Here is a 19346-nt window from a genome sequence, read left to right as displayed (position 1 = left end):
GGGAGAAAGGAAAGCAGACCGAATGTGGAACCGCTCAAATTAATTGGGCATCATTTCTGCGTCGGGGTCAGGTCGGTCGTTTTCCTGGAGTCGTGCAGTCTTCCGGCTACTTTTTATTTCCATTTTTGGGGGGTTTTCACTGATGATGCGAGCAAGAGCAGCAGAAAATGAGCTTTCCTTTCCAATTTAGGAAAATCGGGTTTGTCAGATTCTGCAATTGAATATTAGCATCTTTGGCCCGGGAGAAAGGTTTTTGCTCCTTAACTTCAGAGCTGCTTTCTGACTGTGTGTGAGGACGTTAATGTCCAAGTCGGCTGCTCCACACATTTTCTAGAACACAGGCCCCTAGGAAAAAGTGGAGGACATGCGAGGGTGAGAATAGAGCAGCAACACTTCTGGACAATTCACAGCTAGCGGGCGGTCGTGCTGATGACGTTTTTGAACACACAACCACTGGGAAACTGGAAGAATACTTATATCTCAGGATGAAAAAGCTGAGCCATACGCGTAGAAGACACCGATTTCAACTTGGAAAGAAGATGAGATTCAAAGTGCTGTGAACAAAAACACTGGCTCCTGCAGCCTCTACCCAGACGCCACACCTCACCTCAACACTTCCATCATTTTCCTGTTGTCGTCTGCTGCTGCATTCTTCATATTTCACATCCAAAATGTCCTGATCCACTTTTGAGCACATTCTTAAGGAGAATCCACACTGGCTCCGGTGTTTGGGTGGAAATAATCCCCCAGAGCACCCTTCATCACGCCAGGCTGTGTGTCTTCAAATAGCTTGATCTGTGACATTTTTAAAATTTGTCCCAAAAAAAACCCCAAAAGGCAACAAAGGACGTGGGTGAAGATCCGTTATTTGTTGTCTATCATTGTTTTTCCTTTGATCATAGGAAAGGTTTGGCTGGATCTAAGTTTTAACAAGAAGCTGGCTCACTGCCAAACACAAATGTCTTTAGAACCCGACATAAGGCCCTCTGATAACTCTGATAACTCTGATAACTGTCTGGCCTCGACTTTCAAAGTAAATCCATCGCACTCTCCTCCTCCTCCTCCTCCTCACTCTTCATCCTAAACCCCGACCATTATCCACGTGTGAAACCTTCACAACATGAAAGGCTTCCTTTTCGCTCTCCCAGTCCACTGACACATAAAACAGGATTTTCAGGGAAGGTTTTTTTGAGGAGCTTGGTCGTGTTGCACCATTATTTACCCCCCCGGTCCTCTCGGGACTCGTACTACTGACCAATCTGCTCCAAATCTCAATTAAAGGAATAAAAAGGTTACGACCAGTATTTTACCTTTTCTAAGATCGCTGTGCCCTATTAAACTCCTCCCGGATCAACAACAAATATTCATTAAAGGTTAACGCGTCAATATTTAGTGTCGACCCCTTCGTCGTGAAGTCGTTCAGTCGGCCGCTCTTAAATCCCGGGACAGATTTAATCTTTTGGCCGGCTGCCGTGTAGAGGTCTTCATTTCCTCAATCCCTCCTATTTGTGCTCAGGTAACAGGGATTACTACTCAAAGTCTGTTTACTAAGCTGAGCAGCATGGATGACAGATGTAGCTTCATTCAATTAATCATCCCTGACATTTAGAGGGATGCACCTCTGCTCCACCTCCTCCTGCGTTCTGTGTACGCTGTAAACGCAACACACACACACATTACATTTCTTATAGGTCTGATGGTTAGTTTTATTTAGCTTATTTACCTTTTTATTCCACATTAAAGCGTGTGTGTGTGTGTGTTTGTGCCTGTCTGTCGTTAATATGTAACAGACTTATTAACTCGAGTTACAGACAGTTGCTATGTTTTCATCCCCGGTTGATTTTTCTTTTTCTGCCTTTGCTTGGACAGAAGAAAATATAAAACCTCGCCGCCTGTCTGAACACTTTATTGGTTTTGTGCAGATATTTCCCTGTTTCTGCTTCCATTTTCATTTGTGAGTCGCGCATTAAATTTCTCCTCGGCACTTACTCACAAGTGAGGAGACGCCCGGGCTTAATGAACGTCTCTTCCATTTTTATTACAAGGAAGCCCGTCAATCAGAGGATCCCCTCATGATGAAAACCGTCGAGAAGGATTGAGAAGAGGTGTGTAGATACTACACCCGCTACTTTATTCCTTCTCTGCTGAAACATTTATTTTTTCCCGTCAAGCTACGCGAACATCGTCTCCGCTCATCTCGTCTCATTTTTGCACATCAGGACAGAAAAGAGTCAAAGAGTATTTCCGTTTATCAAAAAGTGCAGAACTTTCTTTTTCACACATGTTTGCATCTTAACGCTGACTGAGTTTCCCTCTTATTCCACATCCACCGCTTTATTTTTCACTTTGAACACAGCTCGCTTACTGTGCATGTCTGCGCGGTGGAGACGTTTCCCAGGTATTTTTCCCTTTTTGTGCAATCTTTGTTCTGGTGGGTTTTTTATCCTCCCAAAATAGCCAATATACAAACTGTGCAGACGTCAACTGCAGTTATAGCTGAATCATATAAAATGCACCATTACTTCAATTCAACAAAATGGGGTTTCCTTGCTTCAGCTCTCTTTCTTTTGCCACTGTGTTGTAGCAATTAGCATCATCTTGTGATAGTCGCTTGTATTTGTCCGTCTATGTTTTCATCTGCGTTTGTTCTTTAGTAGGATTGTGCAAAAACTTCAAGATAAATTTGAAAGTTGGTGGAAAGGGTCAGAGAAGAACCTGTTAAATTATGGAGCAGGTCGAGGGTGTTTTTGGACATTTTTGTTAATTTCTAAAGAAATAATCTAGAGACCTTGATGAAAAAAGATATTTGAGTATTTGTAATATGTTGCAGCTTGATTCACTTTAAGGGGACTGTTAATAACTTAAAAATATGAGTTTGCAAACCCACTCTGTCTCTCTCCTGCCTTGGCGTGTGATACTTGCTTTTCCTGAGATATTGAAAAGATCCCCCGCCTCTTAAACTCTACGATCCCCCCCTCTTGTGCACCCGTAACGTCGCATCATCCTCCATTTATTTCAAAGTGATTCACTTCATCTCCTCAACCCATGGGGGGGGGAACATTGTTCTGGTTTGTGTCATGGAAAAGGGCCGGGCTCCATTACACCACCGGCTGATTTTAGATGAAAGATCTCGCACTAGATCACAGCGGGCCTTGTGACAGAGCCCCAGCTCGGTCCCCTGTACGAGTTAGCTTGCCAGTGCATGAGTGCTATCTATATATAACCGCCTCCATTAGTTCAGTGCCTGGTTGGACTTCGGCTGACCTTACTATATTATATGGGGCACACGGGGACTCGTGGTTTTTAATGACCCAGCATGTTGAGCTAATGGCAAGTGAGGTCGTTGGGTAGCGACACTGGCAAAGGGCTTGTGTCCTTTCTTGGCTATACTCACAATTGTAGATCGTCCAAAATGGATTCTTTCATGCTCTATATCTTTGTTTAAATAAATTGTTGTAATTGGACGTGTTTATAAAGATGGACGACGGGTCTCCACTTCTCCCAACTATCCAGAAATGATGCCAAAATATCCTGGATACGTACGCTGCAGATCTTGCGGATTTGGAGCCGAGCTTGGAGTCGGGCGTTTGTCCCAATCAGGACTCAGTCTCAGTCAATCAAGACATTATCATTTTTCTGTGAACTATCCAATAGTCTCTTTAAATTTAAATCTGCCCCCGACACCTCCAGCGTGAACACTGAATACCTTCTGCAAGTCAACCTCTATGTAAACCCTGAGCCTGGCTGGGTTCAGTGTCACAGCTCTTAGAACTAGACACCTTTTTTAGTTGTAAAGAAAAGATAACATAGTTTCCCGACTCCTCCAAAGTCACAGGCTGTACTCCAGGTATTTATTTATAACTGCTGTTCTGAGGGGGAATTTCAACAAATGATGAATCCATCAGCTGTCACCTCCCGCTTAAAAACCCACAGCCTGCAGCTTCTCATCCTCCCCGTTCGCTTTTCATTTAAATGACTGGGTGTCACTGCACCAGAAGTAGTCAGCGTGACAGGGAATTACACGGAAGGTATTTTTTTTCTTGCTTACTTCTGTCATTTTCCTTCTGAGGACCTGACCCAGCTTAGCCCCCCGACACCGACCTGGACCAGACCCTTGACAGGTCTCTAAATCTGCTGGGGGGGCCACCATGTTCCCACGGGGACACGGTTAACAAAAGCAAGCAGGGGGCGACATGAAACGCGCGCTGATAGTCACACACACACACACACACACACACACACACACACACACCTCTATTCTCGGAAGCAGCAAAGACAGGACTGGAGTTTTTGCACATTTTAGATGCACACGCATGTACACGAGGATAAACAGAAATTGAATCTGAAGATTAACCACCCTGGTTCTACATGTGAGGTCAGAGCTGAATGTGACCTCTCCTGTAATTCTCCGACATGAACCCTTACCCTGTGCATATTAATGCTACCGGCTTGACAGCACAGTGCAGTACAAAGAGGGGGGGTTGAGAGAGCAGGAGAAATGCAGCGGTTATACTTCACACATAAAGCTTTTCTGTACAGCCCCCTGAACTAACAAGGTTCAGTTTGTGCAACGCTTACACTGAAAAAAGGTAAATGCAACTTCCACATTTGTACTTGTCTGCAGTTTAGTTGCTGTTGAACTCTTTCTCCCTCGTGCACAGGCAACGGATGGGAAACTGATTGTAGGATTTTTGAGTCTCACCATGCAAAACTGTGATATCGTGTTTTTAAGGGATGCAGCAGGAGTTTTGTTTGGCACTAAGGGTTTACCCACATGAAAGACTCTGATATGTCGTTTAAAAAAAAAAAAGCCTCCATGAAATAAATGGTCGATTCAAATTTCTCCAGCTTTGCGGTTTGTGCTGTAAATCCCCCCCCAAAAGTGAATTTGGCAAAGAAAATTAGGATCCGAGAACTTGGACTTTATTGTGACTCTTACATATTTCATGACTCCGATGTTGAAAAGGCTTCAGCCCACTTCTGGCTTTCTGTGTCCCTGCTTCCAGCTTTTTTGTAGCCGCCTCGATTATAAGTAGCTGTGCCTCTAAAGAAGATCTGTGATCATGGGAGTTATTTTCGGTAATATGGCCACGCTTGTGAGCAGCTCCACCGACGGCCTGAAGTAGGGAAATGGTGAAGCTCTGTCGGGTTTAGCATGATTCATATCTGATGGCCCTCGACAAAAATGTTACACTCTCGCAGCGTGACTCATGCTGGGGCTGAGGCGAGCAGCCGGCGTGGTGGTGTGGCGATCACGTACAGAAATTACACACAATACTGGGCTGAAACTAATCCCCCTGTTAGCCCCGTCTTTGAACTCGTGTCTGATGACAGACCGGCCTCCGCTGCAGACGCTAGAATTCTTCAAGTGATGACTGGGGGTCACTAGTGGCAACTGGAAAGCGGAATAGACATACCATGCAATCAGCACGTAGACGCCCACGGCCTTGTATCTGCATTAAGCCGTGCAATTCATTTTAATGTTCCCATATCTTGATTTTAACAATGCGCTCTGCAGTGAATGAGTCCATGATTCTGTGGATTTAGGGTCTTTTTGATTAGAATAAATATACCTGGTATTTAACTATGTGAGACCTTAATAAAGAAAATTACAGCAGCTCAGTTCCGTGGTTTGAGGCTTTAATCTACCAGAGCTCGTATTTGAAGTAGATGCACCCAACACCTGATCTAATATAGTTTAGACACATCGTCGTGAAAAACCATGAAATATTCAGTAAAATGTCAGAAATGAAAGTGACAACTGGGGCAAAAGAATAAAGAAAGAAATCATGATGTAAGCTGTCATTAAAATGAATGACTTTAATACTTTCCATGCACATATTGAATGTCGCTGCAGGACATTTGAAAGCCATCCATAGATAAGTTTCATAAACTCTTGCCCACTTCCGGGCTGGGGGGTAGACGGCTAAATGTGTGACAGTATGTGGCTTTACTGTGCTAGCACATACCGAGGAGGGGAGGTGGGAGTGGGGACATTAAAGCAGCGGAAACGACTGACACCCCCACCCGAACTCGCCACCAGCTGACCACGAGTTCTCAGGTTGCTCCAGCATGAAACGGAACCCCCGTCTCTCACATGCTCATTTGAGGAATAACGTAAAGTACATGATGTCAGAAAGGTGAGCCGAGCTCGAGGCAAGTTCACGGAGTACAGAGTATTTGTTTTCTGACAGACTCTAATGCAGATCTAATGAGCATTGATTTATTCTCGTCCCGTTCTCTGAGCCGACATTGATCCATATGTTCCTCCGCCGCTCTGTCATCCCCGCTGGTTATCCGCGTCCCCTCAAAACACGGAGTGCAGCGTCGCTTCTACACAGAGAAATTCTGACTGTTTAACCTCAGCCCCATCGACGCTTCCAGCCACGCGTCTTTAATGCACCGTGCTATTACTCCTGACCCAGCATTTACTCGGAGTAGAGGATGTGGAGTTGTGGTCGTTGATGTGGGCTGATGACTGGCCGGTGGAGGTCACTGATGGGAGTCATATTACACATTAGCAGCCGAATGAGGCCTCATTTATTCTCCTTCGCTCCTTCGCTCTCCTCCCTGAGCGAACACTACCTCCACAATAGCATCGCAGCGTTATTACAGCGTTATTACAGGGATTGATGCCCTGCTATTATTTAGCGATACCTCTCATTGTGCAGTCCGGCGTGTTGAGATGAGGGGCTGCGATGGGGATGCAGCGGTTGGCCGACCAGAAAAGAGCCGTTACGCAGTCCATTTCCCTCCTGTGCTAATTAGCATGTCAACTGTAAAGACGCCTCCAATGAGCCGTTCAGGGCGAGATAGAGGAGACGAGAGGAACATGGGCCGAGCAAGTCAAGGAGGTTTTTCTCCGTGCCATCAAACCGCCACTAATACGTGACCTTTACACCAGTCCAAAAGGGGAAGATTGCATTTATCAAGAGCTTTCACAGTGGTGGTGGGGGGGGTTGTCATATTGCAGTCAGGCCTCAGTAGTTTGTGGTCTGAATGGAGACTGTCAATTAGATTTCAGCAGTCTCAAGTGCTGACTGAAGGTCATAGCTTCGGGGAGCCCTCCCTGAAAAGTTTCATATCCTCACAGAGTCGGAGATACACACACACACACACATTCACACACACACACACACACACACACACACACACACAATACAGTCTAATTCTGAGCCCGTCTTCCCACCCGAGCCGTTTTTGAATGAATGAAAAGAAGCAATCGGATCCTGCAGGAGATGAGAGGTATTAAGGGAGATAGCTCCTGCAACAACCACACAGAGCGCAGATCAGGGCTTCACCATATGGCTGAAGAATGTTATTTGAGGCACCGAATTAAAAGTTAGGAGTGACGGAAATAAGCTGAGGTATTTAAGAATCTGCTTTTTGTTTATACCACAGCTGCCAAATCTTTCATCAATAGCTTTTTTTTTCTCTTTTTACCTCTGAGTAGCGTCTAAATTAACCTTTTTTTTAATATATATAATGATTGATGAGTTTTCTGGCCTTTAGACAAGACTCAGGAATCGTGGCTGTCATGCCAAAGATGAAATAGAAAGGCCCCCCCTCCCCTGTTCGCCTCCGGATGAGGAGCAGATGCAGACGGAGAGAAACACTGCACCTCTAAGAATACAGATTGGCTCGCTGCATTGGTTAAAGCGAGTTCCTATTCTCTCAGAGTTTATTGTCACCAAAATGAAGCGCACGGAATTCACATAGTACGGTGGAGTTTCCAGAGATTTCTGCCTCTGCGACCTTGTGCCATTGACAGAAGGGGGGAAAGGTAAAGGAGGAGGCTGAGCCCTTATTACAGCAGGTCTGCTGTATTCCCAAAGCCTTTTCCTCTCGTAATACAGTGCGAATGGTGGCATGAATTACAGGTTGTACTGCAACATGCTCGAGTTAGAATGGGTAGGAAAATAAATACTCCCCCGCAGCATGAAGAGAAGCAGAAAGGGGGACAAGAGGGGGACAGGGACCGGGAAGGAGTTGTGCACCATACAGCTATTATCACTTCATTGCAAAGGATGTAATAACCTTAGCAAACCTCTCCCCCTGCAGTATCTTCCCCCGTCTTTAAAAGTTTGATGAGTAATACACAAAGAGAACAGGATTGTGCAGGGAAAATTCACATTTACCTTGTGGTCGGACATGCAGAGTGACTATTGATTATGTGTCTCTCAATCTGAATAGCCTCTTTTCTCGCTAGGCATCCACCTGGTGCTGAAGTTTCCACTTAAGCGGATGTGCATATTTTGTGTCTTCATCTTCCCTCCGTCCCTCCAGGGATGCATAATGCCTCGCGTTGCATAACAAGAGTGTTTCCATTCACAGTAGCGCTGCTCCCAGGAATAAACATATGCTCAGATGTTTCACAATTTTACTCCTTTTCATTTATCAAAAATTTGTTCCACTCCTCTGCAAGCCATCTCAAAGCGCGAGCAGTGAATAGACCACAGCTGCAGACTTCACCCCCTCGTGATCGTTGTTGGGTTCCAGCCATCGGGCCCAGTGGCGAATGAAGCCCGTCGAGTTCATTATGAGTCTGGGGTGAGCCTTCGTCGCATCGAGGTAAAAGGCTGTCGGCCATGTGCTTGCACCAGTGTCCCTAGTGGATGCCGTGTTCCAGCAGCAGCAACAGGTCAGACCTCAGTCGGCGGCGCAGGGCTTAGACCATCTCTGCAGCAAGGCCACACGCCCACTCTGTGCATTTTCCAAGTAAAATGAGATGATAAATCACCTACCACACACACACACACACACACAACTGCATGCACACACACACACACCCCACATGCACACTTAGCATCACTGCTCTCCCTGCACCTCTCACACGGAAGCCAGCAGTCTGTCTCATGCACAAGACAAACCGACCCTGTAGATACAACACTAACAAAGCACTCGTGATGCCCCAAGTGCTTTGCTCATTTCCTGGGAGAAATCCCAAGGCTGCTTTTCACCTCATTTCAGGCCAGCAATTGTTCCACACTCGAAATTCATTTGTAACGACATGTTTTGTTCTCCTGGCAAGCGCCAACGTAGCACGCCAAGGTCACCTCGCTCCATCCCTGCAAAGTCCCTGCACCCATTAGGAAAAATAAATTATACCGCGATTGTTGATGTTGTTAGCAGAGGAGCGGGGAGAGTGGGTGTGTTGTGGCATATGGACGGCTCTGCTGGGGAACTCGCTGTAGCAGATGCCCCAATACGCCACCATTTAGCTGTTGACTCGCACGGTGACAGTGAGTCTTGGGCCCGTTTTGATACTGCGAGGCGTGAAACGAGCAGAGGAAATGTGCTGAGTGCAACACTCCCCGGCTCTCTCTTGTACTTACTGCACACTGTAGCTGCCATATCGTGCATTGGGGATTTCCCATTTCCTTGAACCCTTTTGTTCCAGGTGCTGTGTGAGGGAACAGGTCGACCATCCAACCTGTCTTATACCCAGGTCCCTGGCCGTGCTCTACCTCTGCTGAGCCAGCACACTCATTAAGCCCTGCAACTATAGTCCGACTCAATGGGAGATTGTTCAACCGTCTGCCCGCCTCCGAGGACTTTCGGCATGGCTGCACTCGCAGAACGGAGTGAGATATTTATACCGGCCGTGTGTGTGTGTGTGTGTGTGTGTGTGTGTGTGTGTGTGTGTGTGTGTGTGTGTGTGTGTGTGTGTGTGTGTGTGTGTGTGTGTGTGTGTGTGTGTGTGTGTGTGCCTCCACGGGCGATGCATGCATTCGTAAAAAAAAGCCACTGCCTCCACATAAATAGATATTTATTTTTCTAAACACGTCCACTTTTTTTATTGTGCACACATGCCTCGTAAGATATATTCACAAGCACCTTTTGATGTCAACAGCAAGCGGCAGGATTCACATTTAATTAGCGTGTGAGGGAAAACGTCTCCCTTTGTCATCCGCTCCGGTGATGTATTTATATGTCATTGTCCTCATCAGAACATCACTGGGACGCGTGTAGTCCTTCATGTCTTTTAAGGACCGAGCTCGCCGGGTTTCTAAGCATCGCCGCCGAGCTGACTAGGAAAAAGAAACAGGGGCAGCTGTCGTCCCTGCAGCCGCGTCACGTCCGTAACACGAGGAAGTAAAGGAGCTCTTCTCTCCTGTGGCAGTGGTTGTCTGTATTTGGACCGGGGCTTTGGTCTCTGGCTCTCTGGGCTTTGTACTCTGCGCTCGGCTTCCAGGCCGCATTTCCCTGTGCACCTCTCCCTCCAGCCGCGCTCTCTCTCTCTCTGACTGACTGTAGCAAGCGCTGGCTTTCGGCTCCAATCGTGGGATGACTTTCCCCTTTCCTGTAGTGCTCTCATACTTGCTCTCAATGCATAATTGAAGTGCCGTTGGGTTCTTGGGCTGATTGAAGACTCTTGTTGCGATGGTGGAGATCTAATGGCAAAATTAGTCAGGGGTGTCTAATCATGTTTCTTTTTTTTTTCTCCGCCATTGTCCTAGCCATCGTTCTTTCTGTGTCTGGTTCTCCGAGGGTAGAGACACTGTTGTGTGAGTGTGGATGTGTCAGCGCGGACAGCAATGGAAGAGAAAGGCTTGTCAAGTTTTTTATCCCTTCAGGCACGATTGATTTTGAGTCACTTCGCGGTGAAAAGGCCGATCCGCTCATCTTGGGAGTGGGAGACAGTGGGGAGGGAGACGTGGCAGAGACCCTGCTTCACTGACAGGTGCATCGGTGGAGACCCCTAAATGGGATATGCTACGCCCCTACTTCAAAAGCCCCGTTCAGACAGGTGTTAGCATCCGTCTTGGGGGATCAGATTACAAGATGGGAGATACTCGAGAGCCGCTGACTCAGATCATATTGGGAGCTGGTCTGGGACGCATGAGGCCACATTCCTTTATCTGTGGGGCGGAAAATGTGTCCTGGACCACGTTGCATGAATCAACCAGATATATTTTTACTCTTCTCAGTGTTTCACATACATTTATTTATTCATGGCTATCACCGCAATATCAACATTGACATCTCTCTCCCACTCACACACACACAAACACACACACACATACATGTTTATTCTCTCCACCAAGGAGGCTATGTTTTCATCACCATTTGTCTGGTGTTTAGCAGCATTACACAAAAAGTATCAGATGGATTTTCATGAAACTTGCTGGAAGGATGCATTATGGGTCATTGAAGATCTCTTTCAATTTTGGTGGATCTTTCTTTTTCACTTTCTTTTCCAACATGATTTCTCAGAGAATGATTCATGGATCTCGAAGAAAATAAAATCAGGCAAACTTCAGGGATTGATATTTATGATTATGTCAAATTTTTTGTGCAGCTCCATATACAATTCCAGATCTAGTGAACTCAAATGTTGTTTCACATGGGGACTGTTGGCGCTTGGCGGAGGTTTGTTACCATTCTAGTTTGCATATAGAGCGGTGGTCACCGGAGACGTCACGTGCAGAAGCATTCTAATGACACCTGTGATCGATTCACCGGAGACGGAGGTTAAAACCTGTTCTGAGCGGAGGCCAGAGTGCTTGACTGAGGCATCCAACCAGAACCACCACAGAATTGCACCATTCTGGACGCTTGACAAAGCCCGTGATGGATGGTGGGAACTCTCCCTCTGTGGAAACACATCAGCACAAAACCGAAGAGACGCCCGGACACGTGGTGTAGAAATGTGTAACTGACGACATCAAAGCTAATTTGTCCACAAATTAATGTCCGTATGTTCACAGAAAGCTGCGTACTGTGTTATCGGTCGGCAGTGTGACTTTCTAAGTAATCTTCCGCATTGTGAGAGTCTGCCAGGACTCCACGGGGTGAATGAAACTTTAACTAGGCAGATATAGCTTTTTAATCCTACGCTCCACATCTGCCTCGGCCCTTTGAATTCATGCAGTGTTTATTCTGAGCCTGAAAGCCCTGTTTCCCTCAGCCACCATCGCAGTCCCTGTGAATAATTTACTTGTTATACAACTCACATTGGCAGTACGCTAACCACTGGGGAGCGACTGGGATGGCCCTCGGAAGTCAGGTGGGCGGGTTTTACTGGAAAGCTGTATATTTCCTACAGCTTAGCTTGTCTACATCCGCAGGATAAATATTGTGTAAGGAGTTGCAGCTAAACACATGGGCCTCATAATGGAACGGTTAGGGATTCATTTTCTACTATAAGTACCCATGCTCCTCTGTTTCTAATCATTAATGCATTTTTCGAAGTAGCTGCGATGCCGCGAGAATCAGTTTCATCGGAATATTTTGTTTCATGTTAAACTCAGGAAAAAGATTCTAGTTATCGTCGGTATCCCACTTAAAACTCTAAGCCCGAAAAATGTCTCAGAAAGAAATTGAGCCCACATCTTAGTGAAGGAAAGTGTCAACGTGCCCACAGAGAGTTCTCACACCACAATTGCAGCATTATGGTACATGTCCTGCATTTATGTACCCACCACCCCAATCACTTTACACCAGCAGTCACATTCCCACAGTGCCTCTAGACCTTCTCGATCACACATCCCAGGGGTATAGGGCAATTTGGGGGTCAGCATTTTTACCCATAATGGAGCCGACCCACCAACCTTCTGATTGCTGGATGACCCGCTCTACCCCCCGAGCCACAGCCTTCCCCTTTCTTTCGCCTTGTCCTCTCCAATGCAGATATTTTGCTAAACTATCTGTACTTTTGCCTCGTCCACATGCAACCTGTGTTTTGAGTCAAAAAGTTAACACCTTTGTGTAGATTTTGACATTTTTGACGTCACAGCGTTCTTTGTGCTTAGCCCACTTTTGTTTTGTGTAATGAGCACGAGCCAGAAACAACAAAACCACAGGTGTCTCTGTGTTGGGTTAGCACTGCCAGGTCTTATACAAGTTTGCAGTTAAATTTAGCTTCACTGCACCACATTAGCAGCTTTCACAGGCTTCCTGGTACTTGACGGATCGGCCCGACGTGCTCGTTTAAGTGTTTGTAGTCATTTTGTGGTCTCGTCTGAATTGAGATATTTTGTAAAACGAAGGTCGTGTGAACAGATTTTTTATTTTTGAAGGAGGTGGATAAAAAATACCCGCAGCAGTGCAGTGCAATGAGGCTTTTTGCCATCCATCCGGATACTAATAGGAATATTTGCTTATATTTCTTCACAGAAATGTTTGTAATTGAATCCAACGGGCTCGTTAATAATGAAAAATGTAAAAATAATACACTGTTGTTGTTTTGCGTCACCAGGGCTTTTGTGTTGTTTGCTCAAGTGTGGCCACAGTGGAGGATAAAAACTGAAAGTGCTCATTTTTCCTTCTCCGACAGGCTGATCACAAACAGCCTCTCCAGAGAGTCTACTTTTAAAATGACTCTTTTCTCTTTCATAGCATGCCTCAAAGAAGACCTTTCCCACTCACCGGGTATAAAATACAAATAGCCTGTCTTTACTTTTAGGCATTTACGCTCCTATTCGATGTTTACAGTCTCTTTATTATGTTTGTTGTGTTGCGATTCTGCCTGCCTCTCACGGTTTGGCAGGCCGATTAGTATTTATATGGTAACATGAATCACAGGCTTGTGGGATCACATGGCAAGAAATGAAAAATCTTCTTTTATCCGAGGTGAATATCCTCTGTCTTCATTTTCAGTGAAAAATCAATGCTGGCTAAGGCAGAACAATTTCTTTATTTTTAAAAGTCTTTTTTTATTTATTTATTTTTTGCCAATAAGAAGAAAGATGGAGTTGCAGTAAAGGGCAGAGGCGATTGTATAATGATAACGTAACTCCAACCTCAAGCGGCCATCTTCTCCAGTCTTGTGGTTTGTTCTGCTGCTTCTAATTACTTCAACAAAAACAGATGTCCATGAAAGATTATTATTTGTAAAAGATGGCTGTTTGTTGACCAATCATTTACTCTGAGAAGCCCTGAGTAAACTGAGGAGGCTTCAACACGTACTCTCAATGCACGAGTCACACATACACACACTTTACCTGTTGCTTTCAAACATTCACCAAAGTCCACACACTTGTCTCCATAGCGGCTGTATTTGACAACACAAATGTCTGCGTCAGTTGCTCTGGACATTTTCTGCACTTTTTCCCACCCGTCCCCTTGTCAAATGTCCAAGTGAGAATATAACAGGAAAATGTCCAGAACATTCACAGAGAGTGTTTTTGTCGAGGATGTTGATGTCAGGCGACGGAGGCAAACTTGAAGAACACAAATATCTCAGGATGAAGAAGAGGTGGCAAACACGTAGAAGACACAGACGAAGATGTAAAATTGAAAAGACGACAAGATTTGAACACTTTTGAGGATAAGCGCCAACGCTGGTGTCGATGTGCTGTAAATGATAACTTTTTATAACTTTTTTTATTCACTTTTTTGTTACCAGTTTAAGAACATTCTACCACAGACATCAGACTTTACAATTAAAGATATGTATATAAATGTTACTCTATAAATTAGGTAAAAGTTCTTCTTAATTAATTTGTTGCCTTGCAGTTACAGCCCCTTGCCAGTAGGGGTGCTGCCCTCTCAGTGTCCCTGTGTGACTGTCTCACTGGGACTTATACGTCATGTCCTGACTGCTGCAGGCTCCACTTCACCCCTCACCTGCTTGTTATGAACATTTCCCTGAACGCGTTTGACCCAGACAACTTCCTGCTGCGTTTTTTTTTAATATGTGAAAGTTCATGTAAACACACACACACACACACACACACACACACACACACACACACACACACACACACACACACACTCTCACACACACGCACTCACTCACTTTAAAAGTTCACAAACTCTCTCACAGGAGCACTGAGCCCTCGTGATGAGCCCAGCCACCGAGCGCAGCAGTAATTTGACCGAGGCTGTCGTTCTTTTTACGACAGGACGTGACCTCTCTGACTGTGAAAAGGTCGACGTCCTTCAATGTCCACCCCCACACACACACACACACACACACACACACACACACACACACACATTGTACCACACACACACTCTCTCACACCTTTTCTTTCTCTTCGGGGCGAGTTTGACGCTGGCTCCTGTGTCAGGTGTCACTGAGACAGTTACTGCAGCAAATGATGATTCTCTGAGTCGGGCCACTCACTCGGATGAAGGGTCACCCTCTATTCTCTTCTTCCTCTTCTTCTTCGTCTCCGAGTTCAATCTCTCTCAGTCTTGCACACATCTCACGTGCGTGTCCAATCTTTCTGGCTCTAATACTTTCTATCCCTCCTTCGCACACCTCTATGGTTAACCTCGCTCACCTCTCCTTCCTGCCGGGGAGGGAGAATTCACAGTTGCTTCACACTATTATTGCAATTATTTTCACCCTGGGATTGTTACAGGGCCCAGTGGGGTTCCCATTCATCCCACTAGATAGAGTCACATCTCATGTAGTCCACTTTCCTCCACCGGAAAGTTAATGTCGTTCTCTCCTCTCCTCTCCTCTCCTCTCCTCTCCTCTCCTTTCCTCTCCTCTTCTCTCCTTTCCTTAACTTTCCTCTCTTCTCCTTTTCTTTCCTTTCCTCTCCTCTCCTCTCTTCTTCTCTTCTCTTCTCTTCTCTTCTCTTCTCTCTCTCTCTCCTCTCCTCTCCTCTCCCTTTCCTTTGCTCTTCTCTTCTCTTCTCACCTCACCTCACCTTTCTTCTCCTTTCCTCTCCATCAAGCTCTTTTTTTTGTCTCTTCCTTTCACGATTGACATTTAGACACCGGACGCCATTCTGCCTTTTCCTCGAAGTCGCTCTCAAAATATTACCCAACGTGCATGAAAAGGTCACATGTTCTCTCAGCCTGCTCTCGCTCGTTTTTCATTGATTTAAAAAAAAAGAAATCTCTGTATCAAGCACAATTACCTCCCCCTCCCCTTCTCCTGTCAGAAGTGCTCTTAACTTTCTGAACTCAATTCAGAGTTAAGAGCAGTCGGCTTTGTATTCCAATACCGCAATGACTTTTTCATTATTGAGGCTGCGAGATACGCCGCTATCAGCCTCAAATATGAAAGGAACCTTCGAACTGGCAAATAGCAGTGAAAGCGTCATTTGCATTACGACGGAACGGCAACAACGCAGAACAACCTGATAGTATTTTACAGCAAATAAATCGAAAATGCTTGTTTAAAAATCAGGACTGCCGAGGCTTGTTAACGCTGAAATAGTCTCAGCGCCTGCCAAGCCGTTGTTTGTCCCCCTCAGCTGCTCGGTGCCCTGCAGAGTCGCAGACGAGGATCCAGAGGACAGTGAAAGCGGAGAAATAGCCCCGAGCGTCACTGCTGGATGTTTGTTTCTGTGCAGATAATTGGTGTGGAATCACACTGGGTCAGGTGCCATAGATGGAGACGCCACCAATGGTCTTATGTAAACAGTGGTGAGGTTGTTATGGAGGGGCGGAACAGCGGAGAGCAGTTTTCACAGTTCGAATCCCAGCGTCACTGAGGCCTTTTTACTTCGTTAATCGCTGTCAGCCCTGCTCTATACGCTGCAGACTTCCCCCCCACGACCCTCAAAGGATAAGTGGTGTCGATGACGGATGGATGGATTTGACATCATTAAGACCACGAGTGCGCCAAAGCACGATCCCATCAACTGGTAAAATATAGTCAACAGCCAATTCATCCCTGCATCTCAAATCTTAATCATAACCCTGCAGCGTCCACCACTCTGATCAATCTAATAATAATTTGAGGCAGACTGATGGATCGATTGACCGTCTTTCACAGACATATTAATGTTTGCCCATGTGAAAACTTTAAGGGATAAACAATGCAGAAAAGATGTGCATTGACGGTTTATGTGAAAACTATTTGGTAATTTTCATAATTCAGCTTTTATACAATTGATTGTCTTCTTTTTGTTTAGTTATTTATAATCAAGTCAAATAATCAAACTTTCAAATATCAACCCCATTAACATTTATTTTTTAATTGCCAATTTATTTTAAATATAAAAATCAACTGATATATATCTATATCAGACTTTTTTTTTTCTCCAATGACTGAAGAGTAATCCTTCTCCCTGCCTGTTTACAAACCTCCTGAGTGTTTGGGGAATCCTTGATCCCTCCCCGCAGATGGGATATCAAAACATGACCGTCTCACAATCTAAAGCAGATAAGGAGCTCAGCAGGGGGGGGACGACGTGGGGTCAAATTCAGTCGACACACGCCAAGGTCAGATAAAGCAACGAGATCAGAGCTTACCCCGGAGGTATTTCCTGTGGCACAGACACAGAGGCCTGGTGACGGTGCCCTGGTATTGTTGTATTAGCTGCAGTAGTAGTAGTAGTAGTAGTGGTGGTGGTAATGCAGGGCAGAGATTAGACCACGCTCCGGCAGATTGAGTGGGGGCTGGGTGGATTCTCGGTCACTTAAGATAGAGCGACACACTTGGACGAGCCGCCTTCACTGGGCATTAAACACAATGAAGTGGAGGCACCGCATCCCTCCCCACCTGGACTCCTAAACCTTGGTCCCCGTTGCCAACTATAAATCTATCTAGGCTTCTTAATTTCACTAGTCCTCCCCTGCTTCCTTTAACTCTTCCTCACGCTCTATATAATCCGGCCTTCTGAGGAGTGTCAGCTGTGAGTCCCAATATTAGCCGCTCTGCACGAGGACATGACCTTTTCCAGTGTTTTCAATTGATGCTTTCATTCCCCCTGTTTTTTAATCAGGGAAGCATAAAGGGCCAACAAATATGGTTGCTTCTGAATTATTTAGACGGCGAATGATTGAAAAACTTTCGAGCGCCACTGCACCTCTCTCTCTCTCTCTCTCTCTCTCTCTCTGCAGTGACCTTATAGACTTGTTCTTTGGGAGAAACTCGACGTGACTTCACTAAATCCAAATGTTACTAAACAAGTGTCTGAAGCTGGTTCTGTTCACGGCCCTGCTCACCTCTGACCTTGAAGGCATCACTAAGACTTAGTAAAAATGGACGTAGACTCCGGGTCCTGAAAATGCGGAAGTGCCTGAAACCCGTATTCTCTCAAATGACCAGCAGAGGGCAACGATTTCTAAAGAAGTCTACGAGAAAATGACGCCAATTTCATTTAATTTCATTTTCTTAGTTTCAAGTCGTCTTCAATACACCATGATGTTCATTTAGTAAATTACATTTATTTAGAGTAAAATTGATGAATACAAAATAATGGGGCGTGAATACCATGTGATTGACAGCTAGTAGCGTCCAATAAGGTCACAGGTGTAGGTGGGCGTGCAGTCAGACCCCCTCGCTCCTCCAATCAGAATCAGAAATACTTTAATGATCCGGTTGGAAATTGGGTTTTGTTTGTCGCTCCAGCCAAGAATAGAAAATTAACAGACCAAAACAATAACATTTAACTGAAATAGAAAATATGGTTAAAAATAGGTGCATTATAATACGATATAAAAATGAGCTTAATAAGAATATGTAATAATACATATTTCACAATAATACATTATATGCAGCAGAAGACAAGGTGCAATGTGTTGACAAGTTGAAATAAGTCCAGGAATGGTTTGTTGTTTCCAAAAAACCAAGATGGCGCTGGCCAAAATACCAAACTCTGGGCTTAACAGTGGTCGATTCGCTTTCCAATGGCTGATGTCACATTTGGTTGCCACGTCAGTCTTCTTGCACCATCAGAGCTGGAATCTGGTCACTCTCAAGCAGGGCCTCCATCTCCTGAGTCATTTACACACACTCCCCATTCTTTTCTCTCCGTGTCCTCACATTTAATTGCATCCAGTCATGTCTGAGTCCTCAGGACGGCACGTGTATCATTCATGGGCCTGGGTGTGCTGCTGCTCTGCTGCTGCACTGAGGCACTCTCCTCCTCGGAGTTCATCCCACTCGAGGTCTGACCCCGCCACTCTAAGGTCACAGGTTAATGGGAGTGAGACGGCACTCATCTGACACTTCAGAGGGGGGTTGCTTGTGTATCCACAGGTCTCACCGGTCTCATTAGACCTGTGGCTTCTCTCTCACCACCATTGCATTTGAAACCGAGAAAGTTCCCTTTGCACATCATCACCTGACATCACCGAGAGCTTCTTTTCAATGCCGTGTGGACTTTAAATGTACTTTAAGCACATTCGCAGGTTAATAATCACTCGTGTTATTTCTCAGTTGAAACACTTTTCATCACGGGAAAATGGGCGATGTGTGTGTGGTGGATTTTTTATTTTTACTGTGTTGAGATTTATCCATAATAGCTTCCAGGTGATGACTGTTGTTGTACATGGTTTATGAATGTTTGCCCAGGTGTGTGTTTGCTCGCTTTCACAGCAGCGTTATAGTACATTATTTCTGACTGGCACGAAATTGTTCCAGAGCAGCAGTGCGAAGATGAGCATTAAAGAAGGGAGCGGTGTGAGTAGATAGGAAGAAAGGGCAGCCG

At 45.3% G+C, this 19346-nt stretch overlaps 1 protein-coding gene across 3 annotated transcripts in view; it reads left to right on the top strand.

The window, feature by feature from the left end:
- tspan9a (tetraspanin 9a) overlaps window positions 1-19346 on the top strand; it is a 167477-nt gene that overhangs the window by 124790 nt on the left and 23341 nt on the right. The gene's annotated exons all lie outside the window — the stretch shown is intronic.

Source organism: Hippoglossus stenolepis, chromosome 5, assembly GCF_022539355.2.
Source record: "Hippoglossus stenolepis isolate QCI-W04-F060 chromosome 5, HSTE1.2, whole genome shotgun sequence".
Classification (NCBI taxonomy): domain Eukaryota; kingdom Metazoa; phylum Chordata; class Actinopteri; order Pleuronectiformes; family Pleuronectidae; genus Hippoglossus; species Hippoglossus stenolepis.
The sequence above is the reverse complement of the archived record's forward strand: the minus strand, read 5'-3'. Positions and strand labels throughout refer to the sequence as shown.